This window comes from Accipiter gentilis, chromosome 17 (genome assembly GCF_929443795.1).
Source record: "Accipiter gentilis chromosome 17, bAccGen1.1, whole genome shotgun sequence".
Lineage (NCBI taxonomy): Eukaryota > Metazoa > Chordata > Aves > Accipitriformes > Accipitridae > Astur > Astur gentilis.
This window is the reverse complement of record NC_064896.1, coordinates 9472305-9499929: the sequence shown is the minus strand read 5'-3', so window position 1 is coordinate 9499929 and position 27625 is coordinate 9472305. Positions and strand designations below refer to the sequence as shown.

Here is a 27625-nt window from a genome sequence, read left to right as displayed (position 1 = left end):
GAAGGTGAAGTTGCTTCCTTTTATACCTTTATAAATTGAGAGGTCGACATACCCCTAAGCCTACCCAGTGTAATTGTCTTTATATGAATTAAAAACACAGAATGCCTAAGTGGCAATATATCTTGTGGATCAATCAAAACAAAATGCTTTTGTAAGACTTAATGTTGCTTCAAATTAGCCAGCTTGTAGGACAGCTGCTCTTTGTTATGCCATGCTTCTGCCATTCTTTTTTCTCTAGATAATTCTTAAATAAAGATTTGCATTTGGCCTTGCTATAAGAGATGAAATGCTTTTTTCAGTGGACTCTCTATGTCAGTGGTGGTCAAAAGTACCCTGTTTTCATATTGTAGGTACTCCTGAAGTAAAGAGCTGGGTTGTGCGTGGTGTAAGAAAGTGTTTTGCAGGTTTCTCACCATGACACATCTCTAGGAGCTTTCTGGATTAGCTGGCGTGGGCCACCTGAAGCTTTATTTCTTTGTACTGTGGATTTTTTTTTTCTTGTTTCTCAGATTTCCTAAATAACATACTCTATGTCTGGCTCTTCAGGTGAGACTGAAGGGTACTTTTTGTGACATTGAGTTTGTGGTCTGCCAGCTACTTTGTTGTTACCAGGTTTTGCTCTTTCTCACACCTTGTGGGGTGCTTGGGCACTTTGTCATGTCCTTTTCTGTCAGCCAGCCTATCATTTCTAGGTTGCTACATAAGCTGTGGCGTGTTCCTATGTCACCAGACTTTGTCTGAAGAGGCTGTTGAGGGTTGAAATCGCAGTGCATCAAATTTTAGAAAGTCTTCTAAGCTGATAGATATCTCTAGTTTTAGAAGTGGTGCATACTTGATATTTGAGGTGATGTGAAGGACCTTATTTTGCTTTATTATTATTATTATTGTTCAAGGATTATTTCCAAATAATTGGTAAAGGACAGTTTCTACAAGTTTTTGTGCAGATGGAAAAATAAGTTTTTGGGGTCAGAGAGTGATTGCTTTTAAAGGACAATCCCAAAGCTGTAGCATTTAGAGTAACCTAGGAAATGTTGCTGCTGTGTATCTGTCTTCAAATACTGTTTTTAGTTCAATCACTTAGACCAGTGTCTTGGTGGTGCCACAAAAAAATATATTGTGAAATAGAAGTATATTTGCATCTGTTTTACATTTCATTGTGGAGGAAGAGAAAAAGCAAGAGTTTAGCTCTTGAATAACAAGCTGGCTCTGCTGATAGTGAATAATTCAAGGAGGAGAAGGAATGAAAGGTTATGAGATTTATTCTCTGATGTGTAACTATAGGGGATATCTGTGTAACATACTTAGTGTTCCTTCTTAGCACTTGTAGCTTAATACAAAAGTCAGAATGCCATTTCTTGAACTTCTCAAAGCAACAGAATTTAAAAAAACCCAAAAACTAATCCTTTGTTTTATAGAAGGTGTCACCTTTGACCACTGAATCATAAATTGCCCAGTGTTAGATATATATGGATCATTACTTATGTTGTGCACATAGTTTAAAGGAGCTTTGGAGGGTTTAATTTGCATAACTAGTTATTTCAAATATACTGTGGCTTACTTATGAATTCTGTCCCATTTAAGGACAGTCATTCATGGCCACCAAGTTTCCCGTTTTCTCTGTCACATTTTGTTTTCGTTTGTAATTGAAAATTTTCTAGTTCTGGAACAATTGAGAAGCTCAGAATAGAGTTGCCTGCCCTATAGGGATGAATTTTGACATTAAATAGGTTTTCTTCAGATTTTTCTCTGATTGCATTTCCTTCTTGAGAGTTGGCAGCTTGAAGTATGATGTGTTTAAACATTTATTTTTTTTCTTTCCAAGGGGAAAATGTTTTAGCCTCAGAAATCTTTATTGGTGACTTACCTAGATGTGTCTTTCACAGATGATATGAAAGCAAATTAAACAGCTGTGTTAGCATTTTCCACTTAGAAGGTCTGCCCAGCTGTGGATGATTTAAAAAAAAAAAGGTTATACATATACATTATCTGCATTGTTAGTAGCTGAGTAAAAGAAATCTGTAGTTATGGAGAATTTTTCTCTGACTGGGTTTTAACACCTTGTTTTCTACTGTCTGGATAAAGTTGACTGTTACCCATATTCTAAAACTCCAGTTTGCAGGTGTTGAAGTGCTAGAAAAAGTGTAGAGTCAGAAAGAGTTTACACATCTGGACTTATTTAAGCAATCTGCATAGTGAGAGTTAGATAGGTTGTGGCTAGTGCAGGCAAAACTGTAATGAAGCCTCAATAAATTGGACTTGAATCATCTGTCCCTTTTACCTACCTCCAAAACCTGGATGAACCTGGATTTTCATCTCATCTAATCTTTCTTCAACACCCACCCTGTCTGGACCTCAGTTTCTGTGGACATTGTAGTTAATGGTAAAATTGGGAGAAATTGCACACACACCAGCAAAAATCTAAGCGAGCATTGGATGATACTTGCAGTAAATAAACAATTATCTGCAGGTTTTCTGTAAGAGCTGCAGACGAATAAGTGAAGTGAGCGCTGTAGCTTGCTTCCAAAACTAATCCCTACCATTTGAACTTCGGATGGTGTGCTTGACACTTAGTAAGTCTGCTGATAGATCTTATTTGCCTAATAAACTTTGACGAACAAGTTCTACAGATGGTTATTATTTTCAGAAGAATTGCTGTCTGTTCACAGCCAGTTTGTGGCCAAAAATGTGATATAGGTTGTGATTAATTTTCTCTCTGAAATGTTTTCATGGCTGTGGTCATTCCACTCACTGTTACCATCGCATCTGACTGCAACTGAAAAATGAAATGCTCAGCTAGGAAGATTTTCAATTTAATTTTAAAGGGCAGAGAGTTGGCCATGGAGTTATCCTGGCTACTTTTGAACTTACCTTCCTCTATCAAAGCAACAGAAAACGTGTTTGTCAGGATTGGGGGGTGGTAATCCTTCTACTTGAAGGAATCCTGGATGGTTGTGATAAAAATCCCTGTGTTAGACGCATGTTAGTGCTGAAGTCATTCTCCTGTTTGCAAATTTCAGTGTTTTAAAGAGCCTTCAAGACATTTATGGGAAGTGAAACCATTTTGCGTGAGCCAGAGAACTGGAAAATACTTAGATTTTACTTAGTGACTTGTAGTTACTCGGAGTTTAAATGTGCTACCAGACCACTCAGTTCCCTGGAGCAGAGGCAGATTTGCTTGTAGTTCACAGAAGTGCTGCTCTAGGCAGAAGTAATCTCTTACAAGGTCCTGGTTAGTTCATACTGATGTATGTACATGTGGAAGGGTTTAAGATATTTTTTTTCTTGTTTGGGAGGCGGTATTCCACATATGTGTATGTGTGAGTGCATATATAATATGTATGCATGTTCTTATGTGCTTAAATACTTGGTTAACCAGTTTCTCCTGCTCTGTTTTTTTCCTTTCATTCTAATGATTGTATTATTGAATAACCTTCTGTTTCTGAAAAAAAGCCCTGCTTTTTATGTAGACTTCAACTCCTGGTGTTAGATCTGGATACATAATTTTATGGAGGAAAGTTTCACAGTCACTAGGTATGGGACTGGAATTCAGTATACCTGGATTTGGTGTTGTTACTGAAGCATGCCCTTCAGTCTGTGAACTCCCAACTTTTCACCTGAGAAAAAGTGACAGTGATACATAAATGGTCTCCCTGAATGAATCTTGCAATGTTTTACACAAGGGGCATCTCAGAGTAATCTTTTCCAATACATACGCTTTTAAATAACCTTCTAGTAATAAATCTGCTTTAACTCCATTGTAGTACTCTCTCAATGACTGGTGCTTCATTAGAGAGAAACAAAGCTACAAGCTAACAGAATGGTAGATAAAGTATCCCTGGAAAGGTAGGGTGATGTGCATTCTATTAATCAAAATTGTATGCCTGATCAGTTTTGAGCATCTAAGTCTTTGCTCTTGGATAACCACTTTCCATACCTTTTGCAGTCCTTATTTTACAATTTCTGCGTGTCGGATCCTTTTCCTGTATTGGTACTATTTCTTAGCGTGAAAGCTCTTCTGGCAGGGATCTTGTGTATTGTTTTTTCTTTTACCTGCTTGCTTTGTGTTGTGTTTGGCCCCTCCCCGCCCCTGGCCACTGTCTGAAGAACCAAGATTGCTAAAGGCTGGAATGTCTGTAGGTGGGTAATTAAAAACAGTGGTCAAGAGAGCTCATGGAAACTTGTTGGGTTACTTCTGTAAGTAGGATGATGAGGCAGCATCATTGAATGGAAGGAAAAAAAGCCCAACCCAAAACAAAACAAACAACCCCAAACCACCCTCCTTTTTCTGGCAGTTTGAAGAGGCTGCCTGCTCCCCTTAGCGTGTGGCTTCACCAACGTTGTCTGCCCATGACAGAATTGATAAAAACTGGAGAAGCTGCAACATAGCCTCTGTTTGAGGATTGCTCCTTAGCATTCAGCCTAGTGCACAATGGAGAGATGAGCAGGTAGTACTTTATGCTTGTGACCTGGACTCCATATTGTCTCTCAACTTGCATCGTCCAAATTAAGGTTTTTCATCGTTATCTGCAAAAGATTTAAGTGATCTAGGATTCATTTACCTTTGCCACCTTCATGCATCCAGCCCTTCTCCATCCTGCTACAGTAATTACAGCTCATGGAAAATAACTCAGGTTGCTGATCCCCAGGGTGTGGAACTCCTGGCATCTGGAGATAGAGCACATCTGGTGCTGGTCCTCAGAGGCAGAATTCAGCCAGCCCAAAGCTTATTGCATGTGGGGAGTGATGCAAGTGACTTGTTTTCTCTGAACAATGGCTATGGGATCTTTGTAAGCATTGGCCTCTCGCCTGGTTATTCTGAGTTGGTTTTTTGTGTTGGTTTATTTTTTTTTTTTCCTGAGGAAGTCTGTGTGCAATGAGGGAGGATGTGGAGTACTGTGAGTTCTTGATACAGCTGTCTCGGTCCTCCACATCGTACTTGCTCCTTGACACTGGTGGGCTTACATATGCAAAATGCATGTGTAAAAGCCACTGTGCCCATCCAGAAGGCACTTGGTATATACAGGTAAAGATTCTGGAATGATTTTTTTGTGCTTTTCTGATTCCTAGGATTCTGTGGAGTTAATGTTGCAGGGACACAGAAGAAATTTTTCTTTTTAAAGGAGATGTATTGCAGTGCCCAACTTTGAGGAATGTTCTTGGGACCTGTTAGTATCCTTCCTTGTACAGATTATAAGGTTTTTGTAGGGTAACAAAACTTGCTTTGTTTCAGATAGAATATGAATTCAAAACCTAACAGCTATTCCACAATTACTTCCCCAAGGGTGCTTGTATTTTGGAATGGTTTCCCCACAAAGATCTGTTCTGGAATACTTTATTACAGCTCTTTCTGAGTCTTAGCCTTTGAGCTCATTTCATACTGTAGGGATTGGGACTGTGTAACAGGCTCATGTTACTGAATCTGAGCATCTGCTGGTAACATCGTGATATAAACTGATTCATTATTGTGGTTGTTTATAACATCACACCTGTCCTTATGCTTGTTGACAGCCTGTTAGGATCTTCTTGTCCACAAATGCTAGTTTCTGAGAGAGGATGCCTTCTTTTAGGTATTCCTTCTCTTAACATATTGCCAAGAGCCTATGAGGATGTTTCAGGGCATGAGGCAAGAGTGTCTTCCAGACATGTTTTTGGCCCTTGATGGGCACTGAGCCTGCGGAAGGTGGGAGGACTTGTTCAAATGGACGACAGCAAAAGTCATGATTTGCTTGGGAGCTCAAACTGCAGGACAGGTACACTCAAACCAGTGTACTAGTATGGGATAGGAATTTGTTCTTGTGAATTCTGCTGCTCTTTTTTAATCACTGCTAAATTCTCCAGCTGTTTAGTTCCCTGGCCATTAATTGGGAGGAAGCTGCTTTACACATTCTTTCTTGTGCTCATTTTGAGACTCTAGCAGCAGGGGTTTTTTTTGTTGGTTTTTTTATTTTTTTATTTTTTAATAAATAAAATCTTGGTCTGTGTTGGAAACTAAATGACTTCAGGTCTTTCTTCCCTGCCATGTGACTGTCATTGCTGTTGCAAACCACTGTGTTGACAGGAACTCATCATTGGTTCAGTAAAGCTTCATAGCAATTGAGAGACTATGTACCAGTGCTAATGAAAAGCCTTTGTGTTTTTTCTGGAGGCTTGGGCATCAACAGGCACGTGGAGAGGTTGCAGGGATAAAAATATAACTTGTCAGCTGCTGTGCTCTGAATTACAGCTGCATGCAATGCTTTCTCCTGTATAACGTGTCCACCACTTTATTGTGAGGCAGAAGGAATATACCGAATTCTACAAAAACATCCCTGTTTTCTCCAGGAGCTAGAATTTTGATAACTTTTTTTTTAAACTGATGTGTTTGTAGGCAAGAATAGAGCAGTCAAGCACGGTGGGAGATGGATAAGCATTATGCGCACACACTTAGGACTGCAAAAAGAAACTTTAGCACCAGTTTGTTATTATAAAGTCTGAACTAATGTTGACTGTTTATTAAAAGGAATGGACTTTGCAGGGTTATTTTCCTATTTAAACAGCAGCGGGACACTGGAAACAGATTACTGTATTTGAGTAAGTTGTGTTTGCTTAGTGCTTGGCAACATTTCTTTCAATGAAAGTTTAACTTTTAAGCTATCCATGTTCAATTTCAAAACTTTGGCCTTCATCAGGAAGGTAAGATGGCGGGGGGGGGGGGGGAAGTGGGTTGTGGTTTTTTATTTTATTTTTAGTTATTGATGTGTAAGATGTCAGTTGTCACATCATGTGTATGTGGCCAGAAGTGAGTGTGGTTTATTTAGAAAGGCTTTGAAACATGGAATGATAATTTATTCAAAGTCCTGTCATATATATTGCTTATTCCTAAAAGGATAATTTTTTTTGAGATGATCCCAAAACACTAACAAATAGATCAGACTACAGCTACAGCAGATAGCATTCTGTGCCTGTCTTTCCTCCATGTTTGGCTGAGCATGTGCCCAATGTACGATCAGACTCTTTTTGCTGGATACTACAGATCTTCCAACTTCTATTCCACCTGTTGTGCTGGCTTCAGCGATGCATCGGCAAAGCAGTAATGACTTCAGAATTCTTCCCAGTGTCTGAAATGGCATGAAACTTTCTAGTTCTGACAGCTGTACATTCATGTTAAAAACCAAGAATTCCTGAAACTTGTCTATTAGCAACCTCAAAGCGCATCTTTTTATACAGTTGTAAAATTGGCACTAATAAAAAAGGCTTTGACTAGTACACAAAAGTTTATGTGCAAACCCCGAATAGCCCCAAATTTGGTTTATCTGCAGCTTACTGTTTAGATTTTAATTAATTTTTTTTCTTCCCTGGAGGCTGATTCGATACTTAAATTGAACTCAAAAGTGGTTCTCTTGTTGCTTCCTAAATCCTGGAGAAGTTGTTTTTGTTGTTGTAGGTGGTGGTTTTTTTGGTTGTTTTTGTTTTGTTTGGGTTTAGCTTTTTTAAACAATTTAAACAACATTTAGGCACAGGTCACTGTAAATGAGGTTGCAACAGTGTCATGCCATTCAGTAGATGTATTAATTTTAAATGTTCTAGAGTCTACTGGGAACCTTTTTGTAACTAACAGTGTTGCTTTAAGCCTGAACAAAAAGGAATTTGTTTGCAACACCTAGTGCAGGTTAGGAATAGAGTGTGTTTCAAAGGGAGTATTTTGTCCAGTGGTTTTAGTTCAAGCAGCATCCAGCTTCCATAGCATGCCCCATCCAGTGACAGCAAAAAATGTGTGGCCATGTAGTAAACTAGATTAGAGGACTGGGCTGAAAGTAACCTCCTGAGTTACCTTTTGTTTTGTGGGATGTCTTTTCCTTGCTCAGGTTTTTTTTTACTATTATTTTATTTTTTTCTCTTCTCCCTCCTTCTTTCCCCCCTCTCTCTCCCTTCTCTCATCAAATGTGTTTATTAATAAACACCTGCATAAGAGGAAAAAAAGAGAGGCTGCTTTATGATATAGGGTAAAAAATGATTTAAATAATTTTTTGTCTAGTCTAATAAAACTGTGATAATGCAAGATCAAGGATTTGATGGGTCTAACATGTTCAGCTTTGAAGGAAGGATAATGCCATGTTTCCATGCAATTCAGATGTTATACAGCCTATGATGTTTTGTTCTCTGTGTTCTTTTTTGTTTTGGTGGTTTTTTTATATAAATAAAATCTAAACTCAATGTGTTATTTTTGTGAGTCTAATTGTGCTGCACCTGATTAGTGACAAGAATAGCATCTTGGAGAATCTTCTGAGCAACACAGAAATGCAACATGTGTTCACATTTATAATGTGATGTGATAGAGGGTTAATTGTATGGATTAACTGTTCTGCAGGAGTAGATAGATGTTTTCTCCTTTGATGTTGTGCTATTCTGTGGTGTCCTTGGACAATTACTGCATGAGATGAAGTTTTTAGTTAGAAAGCTTCAACCTAAGTAGCCTTTAGAAATATTTGGTGTCGTTTGATGTCAAGTCTTGTTACCTTATTAAGTGTGTGTGTGTATATATATACACACACACACTTGATATATATATATATATATATATGTATATATAAACATACTTTGCATTCTAGGGTTTTATAAAGGAAACAACATAACATAATGCTGTAATCAGTAGAGCACATTCCTGAAAGGTTTTAGATGCCGGAACTTCCTCCAAGTAAAACATAAGAAAGTTGATGTTTTTCACATGTTGATAACATAGAGGAAATCAAGTGCATCTTCTCGCTTCAGAGCTTCATGGTGCAATTATCAAGAAGAAGTGGTGAATGGATGGATGATAATGGCTTCTAGTTATTGTCTCCTCAGTGACTTTTGTAAAATGAGGTGGTGGTTTTGAATATCATTCCTGATGAGTTGATAAAGTGTATTGCACAGTGCTGCTCTACATTGCAAGTATTAGTGAAAGCCAAGGAGACAACAAAACTTGAATTGTCCTCAAAAGTGAATTACTTTGTCACCCAAGTGAGGTCTGTTGATGGCAAGGTTGACCCATATTGCGCATGGTAAATTAATAGAAGACTGACATAAGCAGGGAGTTCTGGATTTTAGGTCCCCTTTTTAAAGGGGAAAGAAATCTTCATTTTTATTTGCGTTGTCTTTAGTTAATTTCTACATTAGATGAACTTAATAAAGGAGTTATCTGTTTCCACTCTGTACTACTTTTATTGTAATGTTACAATGCTTTCTGGAAGTAGAACATGAAGGTTTGCCCTAACTCTGAGGAAGTATTTAGTTACAGTATGAGGTGCCTAAGTTTAGTACAGAAGTAAAAGGCTTCTGTCAACTGTGCTTCAGGTTAATGCTTGTTTGGTGTGGGTTTGTTTGTCGTTTTTGGGTTTGTTTTTTTTTTTTGTAAGTTGGCACTTGTTTTTGAGGAGAAAGCTGTTTTTCATAAAAAGCAAGTGCTTTTGTGGTCTAGTTTACATCTAGTTTTTAGAGAAGGTAGGTTTTTCGTTTCGTTTCACAATACTCTGGTTGTGCAGTTCTCTCTTTCAGACGGTGCTTCAAAGGCTAGGTGGGTGCAGGCACCATGTTCAATTTTCTTGCAATTCACTAATGAAATTTAAGGTGTCTTTGTTTTTTAAATTATTCACATAAGGCTTACATTTGGGGCATAATTTTTTAAGCAAGACTTCCATCTTTAGTATGTAGGAAAAACAGCCCTTCTCCTTTGCCTGTAAATATGTGGGTTAAATTGGGTTCATAAGCCCCTGTTGTATTTTAAAAGGGTAGATGTCTGCTTCTGTGTTTAGTCATTATTGTTCATACCTGGAGGGAGTTACTGAAATGCATGTGGTCATTTCTTGCATGTATTTCATGTTTATTAACAATCTACTGCAGAGTCTTTTTTATAAAAAGTTAAAATGCAGTTGTTAATTAATTGCTGGCAGTATGCTAGTGTCTGGCATGTTGAATGTGCCATGTTTGTCATGTTTCTGGATTGGAAATGTGATTTTAGGCTGTGGGTTATAGCTTTTTGTATTAACGTTTGTATTTTGCGGTGTTTTTAATTAGTAAAAAAATAAGCATATGTGTAATAGGGACGGCAGAATCCAGAACATTTAAACTCCAAACCAGTCTGCAACAACTGGAAATAGAAGAGGTGTAAAAACTGGTTGTAATAAGCTTACTGTGCTTAAAAGGCATTCACCAGAGAGGGGACACGTTGCACTAATACTTAGTCCATCTATGAGTGTGTGAAATGCTAGGCAGTGCATTGCAATGGTGAATGTTTTAAGTGTATTCTGCCTTAGTCAGACTCCCAGTCTGGCTCCTGAAGGACGGCAGTATTAATTTCTTTTTCTCAACTGTGGCATAGGGTTGGAATAGTTGTTTGGAATATAATTTCATCTGAAATGCCCTGGATGTTTTCCAGACACAAAGGGAGAAGGCTTTCTGCTCTGAAAGTCCCAGGTCATGTATTCATTGCTGAAACAGGTGCAATTATTACACTGATATTGCAATCTTGACGTAAAAGTCCTGATAGAGTCGGTGCAACTCCATGCAGCTGATGAAATCTCAGGTGAGGAGTGAAATAATGACACTGGCTTTTTACTTGATGTGAAAGTTTCCTTTTCGCTGCTGGCATTTTTACAGTGCAATAGCTGTCTCAATGTAATAATTACATCTTTCTTTTAGCAATGAAGACACAGCCAAATAGTGCAAATGAAGGGTGGAGGAAAGGGATACAGTGCACAAAACAGGATAATCAGATCAGTGATGGCCACACATTGCTTGAATTAATTTTGTTTTAGTATAAACAAATACACTTTGCTCTGCCCTCCATGATACTGCTTCCTTGTGCAATGCTAATAGGGTTGTACCCTTCCTTCTGCAGAAATAAGGGGTAGGTTTTGGGCAAAATTAAATAAATCAAACACCCTGTGAATGCATTTTGTCGACTGTGTGCTACAAGCAGTTTTAGAATTTATATATTTTAATTTATATGTGGGGAAAAATGTCTGCATTCCTGTTTTTCTGTCTACCCTTCCAGCAAGGTGCTGCTTATATTTGTGGCCCTCTGATTTTGGTGATGATCTATGTGTCTTTTGACTCCCAAAAATTGCAGCTAGGATTTTCTTTGAACTGGCACTGTGGCATTTGTGTCTTTCTTTTTTTCCCTTTCTTTTTTCTTCTGTATTTGAACCATTTGCACTGTTGCATAGCTGTGGAGTTATTTCTTTTGGCACTTAAATTTGCTGAAATTAGAGCATAGAGAAGATGGAAAAACATTTAGTCACACTTCTCTACATGTGTTGTGTATCAGGAGTCCAGCTTCTTACTTGCAGTACACCCTGTCTAGGGGTGCCAAAGGGACAGGGGAGTTGGCGTGGGGAGTTGGGGTGGCTGAGATTGTTCTTAAACCATTTGCCATAGTAAAATGTATGCCTTTTTTTACTCTATTAAAATTTGTTTGTAAGGTCTAAAAAGGTTGTAAGTTTACTCTGTCTGGAAAGAAACACTGTTTATGGTTCTACTTGGCACTCTGAGTTCTCGCCTTGGCTATGCCATGGACTGCGTGTCTTGCTCATAGGCAAGACCCTTAATCCTGGTCTTTTGTGGGCTTCCTTTCATTCTCTGCCTTGTGTATCTAGACAGCAAGTTCTTCAGGTAGGACAATCCTTCACAATGTGTCCATGTTTTGTCTTTCTGGGTGCAAATCTCAATTCTGGCTTCTAGGTGTTGCCATAGTATGAATGATGACAGTTCATGTTGTGTAAAGTTTGTGCTGTTTCTTTTCTCCAGGTAGTTCCTTTGTAGGGAACAGATTGACTTCCTTATGGTTTTGGACCTCTTTTATGATGAACTGAAAGCTTTTTAGACTTTAATTTCCTTTCTTGTTTGGGAAAGGCAGATATCTGTTGGGTTAAAAGAATAATTAGGCTTGGCTGTTTATACAGGTGGGGAAACCACAGGTAGAAGAAAACTGAAGAATTAAGTCTCAGAGTGAACTGGGAAGAAAAGAATAGTACGGTTTTTTTGCTTCTACCTGCTGCTGAAGTTGAGGTGCAGTGTATGTTTCTAGTACCTCTCCTACTTTGTGTTTCAGCCATATGAAAGTATTTGACAACGTTGTGGCAGATTCTCTTGTGTATACATTGCAGACAGTTAATTTCTTATGCCACTGGGATGTTATTGAGGCTCACATGAAAATTTCAAGAGGTAAATAAGCCTAACTTGAAAAATAAAAGATGACTAATAATTTGCTCTAGCTCTACATGAAAATATTTTGAAGTCTTAAGTTTGTGAGTTTGTGGATGGCTGGGTTTATGCTTAAAGCATATGAGTAAAGCAAACCTGTGCGTGCCACTGTATATTTTTTTTTTTTTTTTAAGCACAAACCCACCTATAAAGTTCCTTCCCCTGAGCATTGCATGTACAAGACACAGCAGCACAGAGACAGTGCTCTGCAAGTCTGCAACCAGACAATATTCTGGCTACAGCTGAGCTGGACAAAGAAATTGCCATAGTACTTTTTTTTTTTTTTTTTTTTTTTAATCAACTTGCCTTTTTAAACCTGGCACCCTTTTAAACCAAGACCCTTTTGACAAGATCGGTTCAAGGAAAGCAACTATGTGTGCAGTCATGTTGGCAGATTTCAGGGCACCAAAACATCTGTGAGGTAGTAGGAGACTGGGGGATGGGGAGCAACATGCAACTGGTGATGGGCAGGAATGGGGAGGGCAATTAAAAAATTCAACCAGACTCGGCTTCAGACAGAACAAAACACATCTGACCCAGCCCAATACAAAGGGCATATTTAAATCAAGATCCCTCCTAACACAGTGTAGCTGGAGCTTGGTTTGTACAGAGTTTGTGGTTTGGCCTGGAATATGGTGTTTGTCAGAGAAGTATGTACTACACCGTGCACTGCCCTGGGAGCTTGAGGAACCCTTCCAGCTGCTCAGCCTTTTGCAGTTTTACAACCTTCCCTCAGCTCAGAGTGTCACCACTTCTTTAATATTGTTTTTAGTCTCCTTTTTGAGACCTTGATAGTACAATATGTAATCAAGAATAACATGCATACATATCACAATTCTGCAAACACCAGAATTCAACAGACACTAGGGAGAGTGACCGATTAATAACCATGAGATTGTACAGAGCAGTAGGCAGCTGCAAAAACAACAGACCCAAGAATGTTAAACAGTCCCGTGTAACTCGTCTTTTAAAGGCCCCAAACTTCCACTCTCTCAGATTTTCTTCAGTTTTAAATAATTATCTAGACGCAAAACCTTTTCCAAGAAAAAAAATGAGCCATTCTGGGGCTGAGTTTCAAAACACGTTTCCCTTTTTCCACACACAAACTACCAGCCTATAAAAATAGGTACAAGGAGACTGATACAGTCTACTTTCTTTTGAATATTACCAACGCAGGTCCAAATGTGGTGAGTCTCTTTTATTCTGGAGGTTTGGAAGTGACAACTGTTTATTTTGGAAATGTCCTTAAATTCCACATTTTGGAGGGACAAATAGCACAGATGATTATTTTATGTTTCTTCAGCTAGGCTAGCATTTGTACTTTACTGCTCACTTAGATAAAGGAAGGAGCAATTTTGGGCAGTTTATGATCTTCACTAATTTGCAATACAGCAGAATTATGAGCACATGCACTTCCAATTTAAAGGGAAAATAATTTCATGGGGAAAACATCACTCAAGCTCTTCTGTCCAACAGTGACATACTACCAAACCTTAGTTTGGTACTAAGAGTCCTTGGGACTCAGTGTTGAAGTAAATGTAGTTACCGCTGGAGACCTTAACAAAAATTTTTGGACCCAGTGATGAAAATGTATCACGGTTGCAGATGATGACTGCCAGGTAAATGATAACAGAATGTGGTCTACCCTCTAAAGCAGGAATATCATCAGTTAATGAGCAATATTCACTTACCTACCTTACTCAGATCAGTTTGATCTAACCACGTGCTTTGCAAGTACGTGAACTGCAACACCATTGAAGATAATGCTGGCGTTAATTTGCATTAACAGCAGAGTACAGGCATGCCCCAAAGAGCATAGGATCCTACTCCGTTATGTCCATAAAAGTCATACACTGATCACCAAAGACACGTGAAATCAATTTATCAGAACAGCTGTATTCAATGGCATTGTAACACCTCTTTAATTAACACTTCCCTTCAGACCTTGGAAGAGTTGAATCTTGAACTCAATTTGTAATATACTATGATCATTTTAACCCCAAAATAGAGCAAGTCAGATTTTTTTTTTCCCCTGACCTTTGGCCGACTTCTGACAAAAAAAGGAAGAAAAGTTAGTGAAATCCTGAACATGCTCTCTCTTCCAGCAAATCCACTATTTTTGAACAGATGTTTGAGAAGAAGCTAAATTATCAGAAGTGCCACGTCTTTGCCATCACAATACTGAAAACCAGTTAGATTTATAGAATGATAATAATAAGAGAGAGCAGAAAGTCTTCCTTTGTGTAGTTCTGGCAGGACAAAGCTCCAGATAACTTGCAGGACAAATGCTGACCTTAGACAGGCAAAAGGAGCCATAAGAAATGAATTTAGTTTAATCAATGTTCTTGGCTAAAGCAGAATCATCTCCAGCAAGGAGTGATTTACAAAGCTTGGAGCACATTACTGTATTTATTTGCTATATTAGAGGAGGTGAATTAAGTATTAGCAGCACTATAAATACAAGTACAATATTATGGATTTCATTATCTTAAATAAACCATTTCACCTCATCATCTTTTTGCTCTCCTTCCTAACAAGCTCTCACAAAAACAAAATCCTTGGAAGACAGTCAGGAGACTTGCACAGAAATCAGAAGTCCTGTCCACAACTTGGCACTAAAAACTCCTCTCAACTTCACACCCTCTAAAGCCCAGTATCATGTGGCAGGTTCGCTTTAACAAGGTGGTTTTATCTGGGAAGATTCTTAACTGTTGGAAGAAAACCACATCAGACTGTGGAACCTACATTTGAGTCTTCCACTTCTGACTTGACTACACTTTAGTTCCAATGAAAAACATTTGCCAGCAGCTGAATCCAGTGCATGCTATTTCTGAGTAATTTTCTGCATTTTAGAAATATGCTACATTTTCAAGGGTACATATTGTACGTTTGGTGGACATAGAAGCAAAATGTCTTTTTCTACCTTTCTTAAGATTTGCGTCTTTCGGAGTTAACATAACATCTGGAACCAGAACTAGAAAGTGGAAACAATTCTGATCAGAAACAAGCATACCTTTGTCAAGGCTGTATTTGTTCAAGTCATGGAGAAAATTTGCAAGCCAAATTTTCTAGATGATGTAGAACCTCTATTTTATCCATTAAAAGTTTGGAACCATCATCGCTGCATAATCTACTATATTATTGGCCAGACAGCTGTCTGCCAAACCAAGGAAGAATAAAATAAACTGCAAAAAAACTCCCAGAGAAGAACCTTGCTCCTGTTGGCATTCAGAATCTAAAAAGAGGACACTGCGGGGTTTTTTTCTGTGCATGGATTGACCTGAACTGTTATTCACAACAAGAGTCGTGTTTAGATGTTCAAGGAGGTCACCCCTTTGCATTCTTCTACACCAGTTTATGCAGAAGTAGGACAAATCTTCATTTTTTCTCTGCAGTTTTAAAACTGTACTGAGCATAACATGGGGGTAGGGAGAAATCCATGCCTACTGCGTTTAAAGTAACAATAGCAAAATTATTGCCATGTACTCTGCATCACAGAATGTGAAATGTCCAAGTATGTTTTTTTCCTGCAACATCCCCCATCCCTATTTTTAAGCACTGCCTTTGCACTTACCCATTTTGGCAAAGCCCAACGGCAATACCACGTAAGAGACTACTTCAGTGCCATTTCTGCTTATTCTAAAATCAGAAAATACCAGAAATCTCAATGGGCAGGCTGTTTCTAATTTTTGTGGGTACAAGCAGAGTGCCATATTAATTCTCACACAGAAAACCATCATGAGTCAGCTGACAGATAGCTCCATTGTGGTCTGAATATGGTAAACACTGTTATGGAAATGAAACTAGTGTCCTATGGTATTAGGCAAAATACAAGTTTGTACTTTAAAGAATTCTTAATCAAAATATGAAACCTTCTCACCGATAAGACAATGAAAGTATTCAGTATTACAGAATTGGTTCAAAGAGAAGTGATATTTGAACAGGGTGGTCTGGTAGAATGGAAATCAAATCCTCATTGGCCAAGTTCCTTCCAAGTACCACCACACCATAAGCACCCATTCCTAACTCAGCTCTCTGGGTCCAACATAGAAACACAGTCCAATAAGGAATTAATGCACAATCCATCACCTTGCAAAGAGACGGTAATGGGGTGGACTTTGCTAGCAGCATGCAGGAACACCACTGCTTGTATCAAGTTGAAGCCATTCATTTCTTAAGTTCCACATCAGAATAGGTTGATGCCTGCTCAGACAGCTTGTTTGCAATAAACAAATATGTGTTTTGGTTAACCAGCCAAGACACATAACAGGCTGAGGAGAGAGGTAAAGTCTTTGTTCTTTAGTATCTGAACAGCTATGGGTAACACGAGTCTGAGTTTTTATTTAGCAAATGCTTTGACTAGTGCTCCAGTAGTGATGCCAGTGTATTCTTATAAAAGGGCCATGGACCTCCCCTTGATGTGAATGTGCCTGCCATAAGCAGCTGTATTTTTATGATGATATCTTCTCAGTGATTTGCTTAGTGACTTGCCTCAGAACATGGTCCTTGGAGACTTCTGAACTGAGCTTCTAGCTGAGGTAGGGTCACTGTGGGCTGTAAAGCTGTAAAGCAATACTCCTCTTACCTCAGTGCAAGTAATTGGTCATTAAAGATTGCCTGTACAGTTTGGTTTTTTTGACCCAGGGTTACAAAATGTAAGTGCTTACAGCTTTTTTCACTCTTACACATGGCAGCGTAAAGACCATAGCTCTGTATAGCTGGAGGAGGTGAGCGTCCAGTGCGGTGGTCTGTGATGGATCTGGACAAGTTTGCTTGTTGCCTTTCTTGTATCACACCATTCTTAATTTAACGTGGAGGAAGTTTGGAGGCCGGCTGTGGTGCGGGTCAGTAGATTGCCTGTGCGTATGTGATCCCTCTGCTATCCAATTCCTCTGTTTGAATACAGTGTCGGACTCAAACATCCCAGCGCAGACCTCTGAGGTACTGCTGCCTAGTTGTTCTTATAGAGCGGGAAAGTTTTCACCTTCCTTGTGGGGCTTACTGTCTATGTTTACACTGGGATTTTCAGTGGACCTTGGGAGCTTTGGTCATCATCACTGAAGTCTGATGGAAGTAGTCAGTTTAACCTCCCTTGGACTTCAGTGCAGGTTCTAAGATCCAACCAGCACCGAACTCAAAAATTGGCTTTTAAGATTGGACGATGCTCAGTTCAACAGCCATTTTCAAAGTGGTAGTTTTCAAAGCTTGTCGTTGGTGTCTGTCTGGAGCCAAAACTCCCTAATCAACAGTAAATTTGCATTTAAGCTATTGTGTGCATAGTGGTTCTTGAGAAGCAAATTGCAGAAGAACCCTCAGAAGAATAAGCAAATTATATCAACAGTACACTTCCGCTTTTGGGAAAATCCCACGTATGGTTTAACCTCTGTAAAATGGTCCGGTGAGAACCTGATGTCAGGAAGAGGTAGGGGTTCAGACTGCAGAGATACTATCTTTTTAGCATTAGCTAGTCAGAATTGCATGAGACTGCAATCCTCACAACTGTTTGGCTGAACATCAGTTGTGTGTTGCACAGGGAGAGATTGCCAAGAGCCAGTTTTGCAATAATATTTAGAAATTTCTCTAATAAAACAGACCAGATGAAAATTGCTTTATGCTCTAGTGAATCTGTTTTCTCCTCTAAATAAAATGGTTAAAGTGCTTGCGAGTCTTATCTAATGAGTATCTCAGCAACTTGATGTAAGTGTCCCCAAATCACAGCTGATATTCTGGGTTTTGTTTAGTTTTTCAGCAGATCTCTAAATATGTTCTGTATGCTGCTTGGTGGTCCATGTAGTGTTGGCGGCTTGCATGGGCTTGGCTGTCCTTCTTTCCAGCTGCTAAACTGTGTTAAAAGAAGGTGAAATATGCTGTTCCATGTAACCAATTTCAGTATTTGCTACAGGGGTATTAACGACAGTCTGATAAAGTCATTGCCTTGTGCACCAGGAGGGGAGTTAATAGGGCATGCTTAATGGGTGGTCTGTGGGAAAAGTCTGAAGTTTGAGGAACCCTCCTTTAAAATAATGTGTCCATAGAAAAGTGATCTTTAACACACATAGTTTTCTGCCAGCCTCTGCAGAGATGGAAGTCCACTAAATGAAGCACACTGAATCCAATCACTTGGCTTTTCTGGTATGTGAAGATTTTTACTTGAAGTAGGTAATATAACTAGAAACTGGACAAAACAATAATGAATAAATTCGGAGTGTGCTGTTGGAGAGTTTTAAAACATTCTATTGCCATCCCAGCCAATCTGAACAAATCCTAAGTTTCATAATTAGTATAAAGCACCTTTGCTGGAGTTCTTCAGAGCATGCTCTTCAGAGGAATCCTTTGGCATCTCTTGACCAAGGGAAATGAACTAGTTTAGGTCAATGGCAATGAAATGGTATATAATCAGCGCTATATTTTGTTGTTACTGATGACATTATTATTTAAAAATTGTAGGCTGCCAAACAAAACCAACAGTCTGAAGAAAATCTCTTGTCTTCCTAAAACCCTGTCATTACGGGGTGGGGGGGAACCCTACACTATCCAGAAAATGTAACAACATCTTCAGAAAACTTACTGCTTGTTTACTTAAAACAATAAAATAAAAGGTAGCTAGCAGGTTATCTAGCAATATTTTAACATTACTGTTTGATAAAGCTACTAAATTAATCTGCTTCAGGAGGGCAACAGAAACAGTGATGTGAGTATTATGTTACAAGGAGAGTTTTTAAAACTGTTTTGTGTAAAACCAGGCATAAACACAAGCAGCCCCGTGCCCTCGTAATCAACATTTTAGTGAAATAGTATGGGGAGTTCAGTCCACTGAGCTCTTTTTTTTTTTTTTTTTTTCCTTTTTTTTTCTTCAATTTCAAGACACACACATTAAACTCCTTTGCTGAGGCAGGAATTAATTGTGAAAAAGCCATACCTGAGGCTGGCTATCCAACTGCTGTTAAAAATCACCTTTTGCAAGCAATTCTGCAGCTTCTGTACTGTGCTCCAGTATCTTCAGAGCATGTTTCTCACTGCATCATTTCTACATTCTCTTCCCCATCAATGAAAAACCCAAAGCCTAACCTGATCTAATTTCTTTAGTGTGTCCTTTCTCTAGTGGCTAAAAATAAATGATCATCAGTCTCTCATAAAACCATTTACTGGTTGGACTCTTGTTTTACTCTTTTTTTTTTTTTTTTTTTTTTTTATCTTGCTGCGTTCTCAGCTCCTCTCCTAGAAGAGAAGAACAAACTTTGTATGTTTTCTAAACCCACTTAAAACATTTTCCTTTTTTCTTAAATACTGTTTTGTGGACCCTTTCTGGCTTGCAGCTGCTAAACCAGATGTCCTTTAAACTTACATAATTTATTTACATACTTCCTCCCCCCAACATATTTGTGGCTAAAGCCATGTCACTTCTTGTAGGTACACTGATGGATGAACAGCCTCCCTTTTACTATAGCCTGATGGCAAATAGATCACGGAGATCCTGTCTGTCTTCTAGCATTCAGCAGTGATACTCAAGATAATACTTAGGACATATGAATAACACTGACACCAAATATATTTCATAATATGGGATAGTAGTGTGGATTGGATTGCACTGGTTTATGCCTGGTGTGACCCTATAAACAATTTAAAATATAGGCTGGTAAAGTGTAAAATTTACAAAAATTCCCTGACATCTGCTGCGCACAATGTGTATAAATATGGGATATTCTTAGTGGTTTAAAATGACACTCCTGTCTCCCCCTGGATTTCAGACCTTGATTCTACCTAAAATCAGATAAAATGGAAATGAATCCTCCTTACCTGATAACCAGAAAACTTTGGTTCATGGTTTGGAGAGGGAAATTACTATCAAATGGCTTAAGCTGCAGAGTTAGAGAAATGGGATGGAATTTGGGGAAGGAGTGTATTTTCCTCTTAAAGTAGTACTGTAAACTAGCCATCACTGACTAGCCATTCCTTCACAGCTCACGGACCCACACACACTCTCTGATTCACAGAGAGAAGTCTAAGCTGTGTCAGGAATGAAAAGCTGAGTGTATCATGGAGCCTTCTGCTGGAAGATCTTCAAGTGCCTTGCTCAAGCATGAGTAGGCTTCATGACAGTCCTTTGAGATAATTAATGTCAGAAGGAAGGGTATGTTTGTAGCAGGTGGAATAATGTTTACAAGTCATTGGGCTGAAGCCCCTGCTCAAGTTCACTAAGGGGGTCTAAGTGGGAGTGAAACCGAGGAGCCCTAATTTTTTTAGTCCTGTGGTCTACAGACTGCTACCACCTACAGCAGCAAGAATATTCTATAATTTAGTAATTACACTGGGAATTCACCTTATCTACAATAATGTGTTTTGAGGATGAAAGCAATAGCCCTCTATTCTTTGGAGGACTGTACCTGGCAAGTTTAAACTTGGGTTGAGTATGTGCAGTTAGTACAGGAAGATCAACATTTAATCTATCTTTTGAAGTTGGTGATTTCAGAATGTCTGCAGCAGCAACAGTTGCCAGTAAAAAGGACTGGGGTCCAGAATGCAGAGCTTAGAGTATTTGAGGAAGAAACTTTTTTTTTTTTCCTTCTAAATATGTAACAGTTGCATTACACATAAGTTTATTTTAGTCTTTATCTGTGGGATTTGTACCTGCCATATTCCCTTCTTGCCTAGCAAGGTGTCAGACTGCGTTTTTTAGTTGTGCATGCTTTTAGGAGACAGGTTTGGCTAAACTCTTGATTACCTTCCTTTCTCTTCCATGCCTGAATCTCTCTCCTTTCTACCTTCTTTCATGTGTCTTTATGGCTCCAGTGGTGTCTGTGTGTCTTGGCACATGAGCTTCCTGCTGCCACCAGCTGCTGTCTCTCTCCCCTTGAGCTAAGCTATGGAAAATAGGGATAATGCCCAAAAGGGCAACAGCACATGGAATAACTTCCTTCCCTAAATGTTTGGAAGGAACCTTATGCTACACATCAAAGGTCTAAGCCTCCTTATGCTCCAAAAGAGTTAGAGCTGGATAGGAGCACTTTGTGCTGTAGAACTGGTTTCTCTGATTAATTTATGGCTGCTAGGACCCTACGTACATGGTCTTGTTTCAGCATAACAGCTATTTTTAAGCATAGAAAGCTGATGCATGCTTACTCCATATCCTGTCTTAGGGTTTCCATAAGACTCTACACCCTTGGGTGCAAAAGTTTTGACACGTTTGTTTTTTACCATCTGGTGTGCCTGTGGCAGGGGTGGGGGGGGTTGTTTTTGTTCCTTGGTAATGAAAGTTTTTGTGGTTTGGGACACTGACTGCTGCAAGAATTGTATGCTATTCTTTCTGTCCAGCAGTACAGATGGCTTAACCACGGAGATCCCCTATGCATTTGTCTTGTTAAGAATTGAAATAATATTTTAAAATATAAGTTGTTGCGCATACTGTAATTTTGGATGGCTATTTTAGCTTGTATGCTTATTAAAACGAGATCTTCATTTTATGTTGTGTACCAGGCTCCCAAGATCTTAATTCACTTTTCTTAAAAGCACAGCTAAACCTTCCCATGACCTTTAGCCTAGTTAATTGGTTTAAGAATTGTTAAATAAGGCTTTTTTCCTGTGCTATACATAGGATTTGTGTGTGTTCTGCACTTCTGGTGCTTTCAAAAGTAGGAATCATGCATGTGCCCCAGTATTCTCATGGCTTTCTATTTTGGCTTTACGGGGAAGGAGACAAAATGTAGGAATGTCAGCAAGTATGAAGCAGTAGTATAAATATAACTTTTTAAAACACTCTTGCTCAGCTTGTCTTAGAACTGTTGCAGCTTTGCAGCTAACCAGCAACTGATGACAAATGCTCTGTTGATTGTAATTCATGATCATTTTAGTCTTAATATGTAAGTGAGTTGAGCCCTGTCAGACTGGTTTTCGGAACTACTACTGAAACTAATAGCGAAGATCATATAGTGCAATTGTTAGTGGTTTGTCTCATGTCAGTTTCCTGGGGCTAATGGGTGCCCCTGAAGCACTTACTAAAATTTAAGTGCTGTATATGGGATTGGTACAATTACAACAAAAAAGAAAGTTAATGGCTGAATTCAGAAGCAACACACTGGCCTGTTCTGTTGGAAGGTAGTTACAGCTGGGCAGATGGCAGTAGACTTGCCATACTTCATAGAGCTTATGTTTTTAACAGGGTTGGATGGAAGGCAGAGAGAAAGAAAGATTATTACTGCCTTTTTTGTATGGTGAAGTGCAGAGGAGTTGAAGCCTCAGTGCTGTTAAAAAAATGTGGTTTTTTTATTGCTTATGTATGTGATAAGAGCTGGTGGTAAGGGAACTATGGTGTATGTGCTAAAACTGATATTGTTTATAGTGGTCCACCAAATTAATTATACATAAAGTGTACAAATCCTCCAGTCTTATATTATGTCTGCACAAGACAGCTTTCCCAATGCAGGTAAAACAATTAAAATTCAGTAATTAAACATAGACAAGGAACAGATTTTCTCAAGAGTGTTCAGGAGATCAAGAACAAAGCTGGAAATTGAACCCATGCTTGGTTCCTAACCAACTGGATCAGGAGGGTTTCCTTTTCTCCAGTTAATAAACTGATGAGAAGCTCTATTTTCACACTGTTGTACACTAAGCCTCTGTGTAGATAGCTCTGTTATCAAGTCAAGGGTGTGTTTTCCACTTAGCGGAAAACCACTGGAAAATTGGTGCGGTTTTTAACAGAAATAATATGTCTTTCAAGAATGAAGGATTGTTGATCAACTGCTTCATGATCCAAATGAGATTGTAGAATTGCTGCGAGAAGTCTGTAACTTTCTACAGTTTAGGCTGTTATCTGTTCAGAGTTCATTTGATAATTTGTGGAATTTCAGGTTCTTTTTTTGCTTTGTCAAAGGATTGTGGACTCCAGCTATGTACAGAGGTTTTAAATATTGCCTATTATGGAAAAATATGAACTGTTCTAATTTTACTGAAAAAGAATACAGCTTTTTTTTATTATTATTTTATTTGTAACTACATTAAAATGTTGTCCTTTCAATTGGGTGTTAATAGACTGGATACAAACAGTTTGTCCTCCACATTCATCATTTATCCTGTTACTGTTTATTCTTTTCAAAATAGAAGCTGGTGTTTCCCTTTTCAAGCAATTTGCAGTTGTCGGGAGCATTGCTGATCAAAATAGAGCATAACACTAAGTGTTCCTTTGAGAGTCTCCTAACTTTCTAACCATGGAATATTTTCTCAAGCAAGGGATATTGCCTCTTGTTGTGTAACAGATAAGCTCATTTGAAGGGCAATAGTAATCACAGTTGTTGCTAGTTTTTTGGGTCTTCTCCATCCCTCTCTTCAGAAACTGCTGTTAACTGGCCCTTTGGTTTGCCTCGTCAAGAGTTGTACAGTAAAGAATTAAATGCACCAAGGATAAGAGTGTTCTTTGGACCTTCAAGTCCAGTTCAGGATTGAGAAGACAGCATGATTTGAAAGGAGATTGGTCTGCATGTTTTTGGAAATGAACCTTGGATTCTACATACATTTGTGATTCAAAATAAACAAACCTGCACACTGTATCGGTGGGATGATCTTGAATCTCTAGGATGGTGTGTTGATGGTGCAGCAAATCAAGTTTTTGGTCAATGCCATTTGTTTTGTTGCTTTTTGAGCTTTCTTTGTTTCTCATTATAATGCCTTAAAAAACCCTGTTGGTTATAATCAGATAGTGAATGTGTCTTTTGAATTGCTAAACTTTTGAGTTTAGTAATTCTACGAAACGCAATGCTATCCATCTATCCTTCTAGAAAGGCATCTGCTTGCTTGGTCGCCTCTTTCAAATTTACTACTTACTAACAGGGAAAGTTGGAAATTTGAAAAGTTCTGTAAGCTTTTCTTGGGGCATCTTGGATGTCGTATTTAGTTGAAGCTGCAGAGTTACCAGAGCTAGCTTTGCCTGCTAGTGAGCCATCACATTCTGAGCTGATGTGATAAATACAAGGCCATGGAAACAGAGCATTTAATCGCTCTTCTGACTTTGGTATTATTTTTAAAGGTGGGAGAGCCTGTGTTTCTTCAGCAGCATTCCATGCAAGAATCAGTGTTGAGAACCAGTTACTTGTTCTGATCACTGTTTTTTGTTTGTTTGTTTGTTTTTTTCCCATACCAGTAATGCTTTAAAAATGCTCTGCAAGCATTTTTTATAAAATTTGGACTGAATAAAATAGTCTGGTGGGGAGGAACAGAGAAGTGAATATGGTTGTCAAAGTCTCTGCCTTATCTCTTCTATTTTTTCCAAAGGAAATTGAATACTCATTTATTCTTAAAGGGGACAAACTCTGGCCATTTTCAATAATCAATCAGTTTTACTGTGTTTATACACTGATGTAAATTCTAACGCAATTGCAAGCAGGGCAATGTGATTTCCCTGCTGGGTGTTCATAGCCAACACAATGTGGCTACACATCAATCAGGACGACTCTGAAGCACAGAAGTGACACAGACACAGTGGTTAATGTGTTATCTGTATGCTGTTGCCCTACTGTGTGCATCAGTGGGGAAGAAATCTCTTGAAAGGGATGGGGAGCTGGGATAATATTGATACTGATTGGTTTAGACATTGTTCATGTCTGATCTTTAGTTAAGAAGCTGTTGAGTTCCTTTGCTGTTGATTGGACTTGATATTTCAGGTTCCTTTTTCCTTAGCATTAATAATGGCTTCAGCATGGAAATGTCTAGATGAAAATCTGTCTATTCATGTTCTTCAAAACACAATTTTGGGACAACATTTTTTAAAATTTGTACATAGCCTTTTTTCAGCTTTGATCTTTGGCTTGATATGGGGCTGGTTTTGTGAGGCAATGTGCATAACTCGAAGTTCTCTGCCCCAGAGAACTTGTGACTTAAACAGAGATGGCTAACATCAAATTTTCCAAGTGTTCAAATGCTTTGGTACAGTGCCACTTAAAATAGACATGGTTACGGGAAAAGAATGAGTTGCAGAGAAGAAAACAAGTACTTTGCATTCTAGACATTTTTTCTTCTGTTTTCAATAACTAACCTGTCGGGCTTTCATGATACTATTCCTAGTGTTTTTAAAAATGACAGAGAGGAGGACTTGGCAAGTTAGGAAATGAGATAGGAGTGATACTGAGACTTTATTTCTTAAGAAATAATTCTCAGGCTGTATAAATGTTCTTGAGTTAAATATTGTAGAAAACAAAGATATTACATTTTCCGTGAAACATTTGTGATAACAATTGTCGGTGTCCTTGCTGTCCAAGATCCTCACTAAAACAACCAGCTGATTTAAATTTTCCTTATTACTTTCATCAGCATAGGCTTCCCCCCAAAAGAAAAACAAAGCCATCTCTTTCCTGACTTGGGGGAAAAAAAGACCATGCAGAATAATAATAAAAAGGCTGAATTTGTATGCATGTTTTTAAGCTCATCTGAAGCTGAGTTGTAGATTCTAACTGAGGTCCTTGGCCTGCACATAAATACACCAGCTGTTGTCAGAGACGTACCTTGCTTTGGCCTATGCAGTGGCATACACTCTCCAGTGAGCGTGTAGCTGGAGCCAGAGTTCACAAAAAAGGCAACAGCATGTGGCAGGGCTGCCGCCATAGCAGAGCTGCGGTTGAGACCTCCTATAAACTGTCGTCTTTTAAAAGTGCAGGAGGAATTGAATCTGAAAGAAAATACCAAGAGCTAACTCTCATATATTATATACAGTAACCTGAATTTGAAACTAAAGGTATTTATATCACAGGCTTGAACCTCTAGAAGATGAAATAACATACCTGTTGTTTCTGCTCTGTTCTGTGTGTTGTTCCTGGCATTGAGTGGCCAGTGTTTGGACCTCTGATGGGTCCGTGTGGGAAGCAGCAGCATCAAGTGAAAGGGTTGGGTATGAAGCTTGGAGTCAGCAGTTGCCTGGTGTAGAACTCCAGCAGCTGCCGTTTGAGTTAGAATTGGGGTGAGGAGTGAGAAGGGTAGTGGGGTTCAAGGTGACAAACAGTAGGGGCAAATGAAAATAGCTTTTTGTTTGATGACATAAGATCCCTACCAGACTTTGGCAATTGGAGGAGAGGCTGAGGGAGCTCCATTACTTCCAGCATCTAGTGGCTTTTTCTGAAATACTGGCATTCTCCTCAGCTGCCGGTGGCGTTCACAGTTGGGGCTGGTATGATGGCATCTTTGTATTTGGCTGCTGCCTTCTCAGCCATATCTGCAGATAACCATTTTTCTTGTTTACTGCTGGATGAAGAAGCAAGTCTGCGCTTTTAGGAGAGAAATGAAGTGGTTTACTTGGTCATCAGTCTGGCTGGTATGGTTGGGAAGGAATGTTCTGCAGTATGTCTAGTTAATGTCCTCTTCTGGAAGAAGCAGTTGGGCTGAATCATGCCTTTGTCTCTGTTTGAATCATGCCCTCTCCCACCATAGTGGGTTCTTCAGAGGGTCTTTACAGTCTCCCTCTGCCAGAGTTTTGTAATATTCTGCCTGGGGAAGCGGAGGGAGGAGTTGTAGGACTCGGACCTTCACACCTTTCTCTCCCTCTTAGTGTGTGGAGGGACAGCCTCAGTTGCAAGCACAGATTTCTCTCTCTTTGTATAATGGCAGATGAGATCTGGTATGACAGAAAAGTCATCTTGTCTGTGCTGAAATCTCTGCTAGTGTTACTACTGCTTTTGTATGTCTTGCTGTCAGATCCAACTCAACGAGGTTCATTTCCTTGCCTCTCATGAGTCTCTCTCCACACCTCCTTCTTTTCTGTCTGTGAATGCCAGCGTCATCTGCCGAGGTCCTGTCATGGTCCAGCTGAACCTGGCACAGAAGAGATGTAGAATTTGTGCAGGTACTGCTGGAATATCTCTATGGCTGTCACTTGGACATGTCTTTAAGCTTCCCATCCCTTTTGCATCAATCATAAGTTAGCTCCCCTTTTAAAGCCTGTTCCCTGTCATTCAGTACTAGGACTTCAGCTTCTACCACCCACTTAGAGCTTCAAACAGCAAGAACCTTTGTCCTTTTTCTCTGGCTGCCTCTTCCAGCTAACAGCAGTCCCCACAAACTTCCACAACCTGTATCATCATCTTCCTTCAAACTCTTCCTTAAATTTCTCTCCCGTTGTGGTGTAGGGGAGAAGATAGTAGTTCTGAACCTCTGTCACAGTCTTTGCCATCTCGGAGGGCACTTGGTAGGAGCATTTCAGGGTGCTGTGTGTAGTGCTGTTAGCTTCCAGCCTGCTACTAAAAGGCATCAGAACTTGCCTTCTTTGTGTTGTTACTACTTCAGCTGAGTGAACCAAGCTTTTAAACTGTGAAGACTTAATTCATTCTAAACCTGGGTTTATGGATTGACAGAAGGTATTGTTGAAGGGCCGCAGTTTGCACTCTTAACTACGTTGAAGATGCTATCCATATCCTGTAGATACAGAATT

The 27625-nt window shown here is 39.1% G+C and overlaps 1 protein-coding gene across 2 annotated transcripts in view; it reads left to right on the top strand.

The window, feature by feature from the left end:
- LRP5 (LDL receptor related protein 5) overlaps positions 1-27625 on the top strand; it is a 178420-nt gene that overhangs the window by 7617 nt on the left and 143178 nt on the right. The gene's annotated exons all lie outside the window — the stretch shown is intronic.